We start from the raw sequence: 9939 nt of genomic DNA, 5'->3' as shown, positions 1-9939 counted from the left end.
TAGCAAACAGAATCCAACAACATTAAAAGGATCATACACCATCATCAGGTGGGATTTATCCCAGGGATGCAAGGATTCTTCAATATATGCAAATCAATGTGATACACCATATTAACAGACTGAAGAATAAAAACCAAATGATCATCTCAATAGATGCAGAAAAAGCTTCTGACAAAATTCAACACCAATTTATGATAAAAACTCTCCAGAATGTGGGCATAGAGGGAACCTACCTCAACATAATAAAGGCCGTATATGACAAACCCAAAGCAAACATCATTCTCAATGGTGAAAAACTGAAAGCATTTCCTCTAAGATCAGGGACAAGACAAGGATGTCCACTCTCACCACTATTATTCAACATAGTTTTGGAAGTCCTAGCCACAACAATCAGAGAAGAAAAAGAAATAAAGGGAATACAAATTGGAAAAGAAGTAAAACTGTCACTGTTTGCAGATGACATGATACTATACATAGAGAATCCTAAAGATGCCACCAGAAAACTACTAGAGCTAATCAATGAATTTGGTAAAGTTGTAGGATATAAAATTAATGCACAGAAATCTCTTGCATTACTATACAATAACAATGAAAGATCAGAAAGAGAAATTAAGGAAACCCTCCCATTTACCACTGCAACAAAAAGAATAAAATACCTAGGAATAAACCTACCTAGGGAGACAAAAGACGTGTATGCAGAAAACTATAAGACACTGATGAAAGAAATTAAAGATGATACTAACAGATGGAGAGATATACCATGTTCTTGGATTGGAAGAATCGATACTGTGAAAATGACTATACTACCCAAAGCAATCTACAGATTCAATGCAATCCCTATCAAATCACCAATGGCATTTTTTACAGAACTAAAACAAAAAATCGTAAAATTTGTATGGAGACACAAAAGACCCCGAATAGCCAAAGCAGTCTTGAGGGAGAAAAATGGAGCTGGAGGAATCAGACTCCCTGACTTCAGACTATACTACAAAGCTACAGTAATCAAGACAATATGGTACTGGAACAAAAACAGAAACATAGATCAATGGAACAAGATAGAAAGCCCAGAGGTAAACCCACGCACTTATGGTCAACTAATCTATGACAAAGGAGGCAAGGATATACAATGGAGAAAAGACAGTCTCTTCAATAAGTGGTGCTGGGAAAACTGGACAGCTACATGTAAAAGAATGAAATTAGAACCCTCGTTAACACCATACACAAAAATAAACTCAAAATGGATTCGAGACCTAAATGTAAGACCAGACACTATAAAACTCTTAGAGGAAAACATAGGAAGAACACTCTTTGACATAAATCACAAAAAGATCTTTTTTGATCCACCTCCTGAAGTAATGGAAATAAAAACAAAAATAAACAAATGGGACCTAATGAAACTTTAAAGCTTTTGCACAGTAAAGGAAACCATAAACAAGACCAAAAAAGAACCCTCAGAATGGGAGAAAATATTTGCAAATGAATCAACAGAAAAGGAGTAATCTCCAAAATATATAAACAGCCCATGCAGCTCAATATTAAAGAAACAAACAACCCAATCCAAAAATGGGCAGAAGACCTAAATAGACATTTCTCCAAAGAAGACATACAGATGGCCAATAAGCACATGAAAAGCTGCTCAACATCACTAATTATTAGAGAAATGCAAATCAAAACTACAATGAGGTATCACCTCACACCAGTTAGAATGGGCATCATCAGAAAATCTACAAATAACAAATCCTGGAGAGGGTGTGGAGAAAAGGGAACCCTCTTGCACTGTTGGTGGGTATGTAAATTTATACAGCCACTATGAAGAACAATATAGAGGTTCCTTAAAAAACTAAAAATAGAATTACCATATGACCCAGCAATCCCACTACTGGGCATATACCCAGAGAAAACTGTAATTCAAAAAGATGCATGAACCCCAATGTTCATTGCAGCACTATTTACAATAGCCAGGTCATGGAAGCAACCTAAATGCCCAACGACAGATGAATGGATAAATAAGTTGTGGTACATATATACAATGGAATATTACTCAGCCATAAAAAGGAATGAAATTGAGTCATTTCTTGAGACGTGGATGGATGTAGAGACTGTCATACAGAGTGAAGTAAGTCAGAAAGAGAAAAACAAATATCATATATTAATGCATGTATGTGGAACCTAGAAAAATGGTACAGATGAACCGGTTTGCAGGGCAGAAGTTGAGACCCAGATGTAGAGAACAAACGTATAGACACCAAAGGGGGAAAGCCGTGGGGGTGTAGGGATGGTGGTGTGCTGAATTGGGCAATTGGGATTGACATGTATACACTGATGTGTATAAAATTGATGACTAATAAGAACCTGCCAAAAAAAAAAAAAAAAAAAAAGAAAAACCATTGATGGTAAAGGAGAAAAAAGGAAGTTCATTAAGTTTCTTATCAAAGAAACGGAGATGATTAATTTTAAAAATTTCTGTAGTTGTATTTTAAGTAAACTAATGTAATGTTAAATATATATATAAAGTCCTGATCCTATAAGTGACATAGAACTAGTAGTCCCTATTTATTCACAAATCAAATAGCTTCAAAAACCAAATTAATTTGGTTCTGAACTTGTTTAAATGGCCTTGCCTTTCTGCTTAAGCATTCATCCTGTTTCCTGTTCCTTTTCACATCTTAACTGATTTTCACTAAAAGGGGATCTTAGTTGTCCAACTAAAAGCTTTCTATTATCTCCAGTTTTCTCAACATTTAACATGTAGCCTAAAGAGATTTCTCATTTTCCACTGTTCACTTTAAACTTTATGGTTAAATATTCAACTGGAAGAAAAATTAGAGATATGGTGACCTCTTTCCCTTAAATACTAGATAGAGATATATTTTACTGAAACACTTGCTAAGGAAAATGTCTTTTTCACTGGATGAAAAAGCTATTATGTAAAGTTAATTCCAAGAAATGTACTGAACATTTACAGCATGGGAACTTGGATGAGACTATTCAACAAAAGAAAACAATGCTTAACAGTCCCACTTACCAACTCCCCCATTCAGCCTGGCTTCTATCAGTTCTAGGTACAGTTGCTCATTTGTCAATAGGAAATGCTTCTTTTTTAACTAGACTGAAGGCATAATTAGGTTTCTACCCACATCTGTTGCTGAATAACTAACCACCCCAAAACTTAGTGACTTCAAACAAGCTTCTATTTGCTCTTTAGTTTGGCATTTTAATCTGGGCTCAGCTCAATGGTTCTCCCACTCTGTGGGGATATGCATTTGCAGATCTCACTCCATGTCGGGAGCTTCAGCTGGGATGGCTGTAATAACTTGGAAACCTGGGTCTTCTTCCATGGGTCCCTCTCTCTACCTAGAATATCGTCCCGAAGTAGGCCAGTTCAGGCTTGTTCACAAGGTCATCGTGTTCAGAAAAAGCATGAGAGTAGAAGCTGCAAGGCCTCCGAAGCTCAGAGATCACGCAATGTCACTCTGCTGCATTCTACTGGTCAAAGCAAGTTGCAACGGCAGCGCAGGCTCAAGTTGATTGCAAGGCTGCAAAGAACCTGTAGCCACTTTCATCCATTACAAGGTTTCAGCATGTTCATCCCCTTGAGGAAAATGCAGTATAACATGCTATATATTCTGACCTATGTGAAGAGAATCCACTGTAAATTTATCAAATAAGAAATTTGATGCTGACTTAAACTTACCTCAGGAGTCAGATACATAGAACAGCTCATGACTGAGGAAAGGAAGGAACACAAGGCTGTGGGATTTTGATTTCATCATGAATCTTTTAGGAATAGTGTTTTAACTGTGCATGTATTACTTTCATAAATTTAAAGTGAAAAAACAAATCTGTTCAGGTGCAAACCTAGGCAATCTCTACTCCCATCCTGACCCACCCTCATGGAGCACTTACACTATCAGAAAGCTAAATCAGGAAGTCAGCTATCTGCATAGTCTCTGTTAGGGGAGGTAATGAGGACACAGAAATGAAGGAACTTAGTATCTCAAAGTAGTACCCTATTACTCTCCAAGAAGGAGAAAGGAGGTTTTAGGCAGAATCCAAGCTTAGGATCCTGAGGCCCTAGAAACTCTTCCTTTCTTTTCCTGGCTCTACAACCAGGGAGAGGAGTAGAGTGACATGGGGTTGGAAGTGATTTCAGAATCCTGCTCTTAGCATTGGCCACCTACCAGCATTTCTCCATCTCTGACGCCAAACAAGGAGACAGAAACCCACGTGGAGACATTTGTTGCTGTATGTCTCCACCACTCCCTACGGATTCTGAGAGACCAGGAGACAGGCACCTGATGTCAGGTGCCTGCAACTCAAGTGATATTCTAATAAATGGATCAAATGGGACAAATATCTGGGCCTACAATATAGCAGGCTCACAGGGCCCAAGAACCAAGGACATTTCAAAATAAATGCCGCTCTTCTCTTTAAATTATATGTTCTTCTGTTTTCAAATAGTTACCCACAAATCAAAACTAAAATGAAGTATCACCTCACACCGGCCAGAATGGCCATCGTTGAAAACTCCACAAACGGGACTTCCCTGGTGGCACACTGGTTAAGAATCCACCTGCCAATGCAGGGCACATGGGTTTAAGCCCTGTCCAGGAAGATCCCACATGCCATGGAGCAACTAAGCCTGCGCACCACAACTACAGGAACCTGCGTTCCAGAGCCTGCGAGCCACAACTACTGAAGCACCCACGCGCCTAGAGCCCGTGCTCCGCAACAAGAGAAGCCACCACAATGAGAAGCCCGTGCACCACAAAGAGTAGCCCCCACTCACCGCAGCTAGAGAAAAACCCACATGCAGCAACAAAGACCCGACACAGCCAAAAATAATAATTAATTTTTTTAAAAACTACAAACATTAAATGCTGGAGAGGGTGTGGAGAAAAGGGAACCCTCCTACACTGTTAGTGGGAATGTGAATTGGTAGCCGCTATGGAGGACAGTGTGGAGGTTCCTTTAAAAAAAAAAAACAACTAAATATAGAACTACCATATGATCCAGCAATACCACTGCTGGGCATATACCCAGAGAAAACTCTAATTCGAAAAGGTACATGCACCCCAATGTTCACAGCAGCACTATTTACAACAGCCAAGACATGGAAGCAACCTAAGTGTCCATCGACAGAGGAATGGATAAAGAAGATGTGGTATATATATATATACAATGGAATTATTACCCAGCCATAAAAAAGAATGAAACAATGTCATTGGCAGCAACAAGGATGGACCTAGAGATCATCATAGTAAGTAAAGTAAGTCAGACAGAGAAAGATGAATATCATATGATACTGCTTGTATGTGGAATCTTGAAAAATGATACAAATGAACTTATTTACAAAACAGAAAGTCACACAGTAGAAAAACTTAAAACTTATGGTTACCAAGGGGAAAGGGAAGAGGGGAAGGGATAAATTGTGAGATTGGGATTGACATATACACACTATATAAAATAGGTAACTAATAAGGACCTACTGTATAGCACAGGGAACTCTACTCAATACTCTGTAATGACATATATGGGAAAAGAATCTAAAAGAGTGGAAATATGTATAATTGATTCACTTTGCTCTACAGCAGAAACTAGCACAACATTGGAAATCAACTACACTCCAATAAAAAATTTTTAAAATACTATTTTTTAAAAAATAACTACCCACCTAATTTAGTCGCTTACCTAAAAATGCCAGCTTATGCTATCTCAGAACCGGGCATAAGTAGAATCAGGGAACAAGTGTATTACCCTACTTCACTTTCATTTCAAAAAGGTGAAGTTCATCTCACTACTGCTAGTGAACTACTCATGATCGTCAGTAAATATAAACTGGTTAGATGTTATGATAGAGAGAAGGCTGCTTAAAGAGTGACCTCTATATCATGTTAATATAATTAATACATTATCATAAATTGAGAACATTCAGATCAGGCTGAAATCCTTTTCACCACCACTCCTAATTTCCCCACATAAAATTCTTCACTTAATCAGAAAAGCAGTGTAACACAGACCTGCCACTTCCTACTTGTGTGACTTCAGGCAATTGGCTTGTCTGTAGGAAGCAAAGTGGGAATGACAATCTGCTTTTTAGGGATGTTGAGAGGATTCAGAGTTAATGGGATGTGCTTAGAAGAGTGCCTGGTACTTAGAAAAGGACTACTCCTAGATGCTAATGTGGGATCTCCAGTTCTGTGCAAAATGTTTCCCAATTATTTCCGGTGTCCCCAGGGTTGGCTCCCGTGGGTCATGAATAAGGCCAGCCTGCTCTTACGTGAAGTCAGCCATTTCCTTCCTCCCCAACAACAGCTCCCTTCAGTGCAAATTCGTACTTGTGCACACAGGACACAGAGCAGAAACATGCAAGTCTCACCACTCCACTGCTGCTGCTACTAACCTACAGAAAAATGATGTTCATTAGTGTCCCTACCAAAGAGGCTATCTCAGCACTTCTGACACACTAGTGCAGATTCCTGCCCTTGCCTCTCTCTGGTCCCTGGGTACTGCAGTCACTACAGCTACCTCTGCTACTGTTAACTGCAAGGCCTCATGCTTGCTACTAAGCAAACTTGCCTACGTTATTTTCAGTATCTGTAAGATGTGCTGTATCTCATCAGAAAAATTTTTGGTCTTAAACGAACTGAAAGGGAAAAAAAGAAAAAAAGTCTTTGTCCTGCCATGCAGATAAAACTCCTGCCGGGATCCCCACACTGGTCCACTAGACATGGCAAAATAACAGCTACCATTGTAGCTCGTGCTCAAGCAGGGACCTCTGTCTTATTAACTTGCAATTCCTTAATATACCATCATATGGAGAAGTCATTTCCCCCCAGTAAAATTAGCTGAGTTCCAAGGTGCCATTCCCCTATCACATCAATGGTGAATGTTAAATGAAAATGTTACTCATCATTCTGTTACTTTAAGCAACACTAAATTAAACATCCATCTTCTGTATTTAAAAAAAAACCACCTTGAAATAGGGTACAAGACTTAATTACTATTAGCAAATATAAAAGTTGTTGTACTTTAAGAACATAAGCATAAACATAACTTGTGGGCTTCCCTGGTGGCGCAGTGGTTGACAGTCCGCCTGCTGATGCAGGGGACACAGGTTCATGCCCCGGTCCGGGAAGATCCCACGTGCCGCGGAACGGCTAGGCCCGTGAGCCATGGCTGCTGAGCCTGCGCGTCTGGAGCACAGGCTCCGCAACAGGAGAGGCCACAACAGTGAGAGGCCCGCGTACCACAAAAAACAAACAAACAAACAAACAAAAAACATAACTTGTAAGGTTGTAAGATCCTTTGGATCCCCTGAACCACTCACTCCACTTGGTGTCCACTCTCAAAATACTTCCAGATGGTCAATTTTCACTATAATCAGTGATTAAACCATGATACTATGAAATATTATGCAACAGTTGTAAAGAATAAGGAAGGTCCTTAACTAGGACAAAGATCCTCAAATTCTACTCACTGCAGAATATCAATAACCTGAATTATGTAAAAAGCATAGAAATCAAGCATTTCAATATGCATACACATATGGAGGTTAAGAGTTAACAGCAGATCATTAACAGTAGTTAACTCTAGAGGAGAAACAAATGAGAGTAAGAGGATTAGTAGGAAGAGAGCTAGTCGGGATGAATTTTAACTTGCTTGAATTTTGAGTATGTAGTTGTACTTGCATTATGTCTTTTAAGAATTAGAGCACACCAAAAAAGAAATGAAAGGTGTGGTATTTTAAAATCAATAAAAGAATTAAAACATCATTCTCTAAAATTGCCTTCTGGTGGTAGAATCTCTACCACTGGCAAATTTCTACTTGCAGTTTATCCCTTAAGGCATTCCATCAAGCTTCCATAACTTTTATTGACTGTTATGACTTAAGCACAGAGAAATGTAGTATTTCTGAGTTTCAGTCGTTCAGTGTGATACTCAAACTGTAATAGTCTCGTTTAGCTTAAAAGGGCACCCCGCCCCCCCCCCCGCCCCGAACTGGGGTAAAGTGAATAACTCAGCTCATGAAACAAGAACCTAGGTCTATGGGGAAAAGAGAAAGCTGTTTTTGATAGAGAATATCAGTTACCATAGAAGATATATAATTGACTTAAACAAAAATCAGTAGATGCTAAAATCAATGGCTGTGTTGAAGAATAAGATCGTTTCACTATATCATCCTACAGAATATTAATTATAAATGGAGAAAAAAACTTTCCGATTGAGAAATGTGGTGGACAACACCTTAACCAAATAATAAAAGTTAACACAACCAATAATGGCATCATATGCCTTCTGATGTAATGCACCAGTACTTACTATTCCTACGAAGATGCGTAACCTGAACTGAAGCATGAGGAAAACAATTAGAATAACCCAAATTAAGGAACATTCTTTAAACAGCTGGCATACGCTCTTCAAACTCTTAATGTTGTAAAGGACAAAAGCACAGAGTTGTTCCAAATTAAAGGAAACTGAAGAGATGTGACAACGAAATGCGATGAGGGATTAGGAACAGGGAGATTGTTGAAGGTTAATATTAAGACATTTGGCACACTCTGAATATAGACTGTGTATTAAAGACTACACCCATCTTTAAAGTCATGAATTTCAACATTATAAGAGAATGCCCTAACCCTTAAGAGATAAACTGAAGTATTCAGAGATGAACAGGTATGCTTGCAACTTAATTTCTGGGGGTCCACCACATAATATGTAGATAATAGAAAGCAAATGTGAGTAGTGGATCACAATAAGGGGTACACAAGGGACTTCCTTGGTGATGCAGTGGTTAAGACTCTGAGCTCCCAATGCAGGAGGCCCGGGTTCGATCCCTGGTCAGGGAACTAGATCCCACATGCATGCTGCAACTAAGAGTTCGCATGCCACAACTAAAGAGCCGGCGAGCCGCAACTAAGGAGCACACATACTGCAACTAAGACCTGGCACTACCAAATAAATAAAATTAAATTAAAATTTTAAAAAATAATAAGAGGTACACAAGAATTCAGGGTACCATTTCTGTAACATCTCTGTAAGTCTGAACCTTTCTCAAAATAAAGTTTCTTTTTTTAACTTACTTATCTGGCTGCGCTGGGTCTTAGCTGCAGCACACGGGATCTTCATTGCGGCATGTGGGATCTAGTGCCCTGACCAGGGATCAAATCCAAGCCCCCTGCATTGGGAGCACAGAGTCTTAACCACTGGACTACCAGGGAAGTCCCAAAATAAAGTTTCTTCACTAAGTCTCTTTCTCAAAACTTACTATTTCCTGCTACTTGGGTGAACTCTCCTTGACTTGTTAATGCACCCAGAAAAAAAATCCTACTCTATGAACAGAGATTTCTGCATTATCAAAATCTTAAAATTACCACTACCATTGTATTATTAGTTGAAATCAAGGAAACACACACACACCAAGGCACCACGCACATAATTATGCTTGGCCTGGGCAATTAAAAACGATTTGCCTTTCCACGGGCCAGATACTGTTTTAGGTGCTTGAGGAAAGCAGTGAACACAAAAGCATTCTGACTGTTAATGGAGATTACAATATAGTTGAGTAAAGTAGTGGACACAAAAGCCCACATATAACATTAAAACTCCACTATTTTGCAAGACATGAAGACAAGCAGGTGGATTATACAATTTAATAATGTCAAATACAGGAAGCACACTATATATTTAAGGATACTTACTTGCTCTGTTATCTAGTGGAAAATGTCTTAATATTAAAACTACATGCCAAGCACTAGGCTAAGTGCTCAATAAGCATTTAACACTCAAAGCCACTCTATGGACAGAAGTACCATATGCCCCCATTTTCTGGATGAAGAAAGAGGTTTAATAAAGTTAAAAATGATTTGCCCAGTTATAGTAGTAAGAAGAGAGGCCCATTGTGAACCCAGCTCTAATTGCAAGGGCCACAGAGCACCT

Source organism: Phocoena sinus, chromosome 5 (genome assembly GCF_008692025.1).
Source record: "Phocoena sinus isolate mPhoSin1 chromosome 5, mPhoSin1.pri, whole genome shotgun sequence".
NCBI classification, from domain to species: domain Eukaryota; kingdom Metazoa; phylum Chordata; class Mammalia; order Artiodactyla; family Phocoenidae; genus Phocoena; species Phocoena sinus.
The sequence above is the reverse complement of the archived record's forward strand: the minus strand, read 5'-3'. Positions refer to the sequence as shown.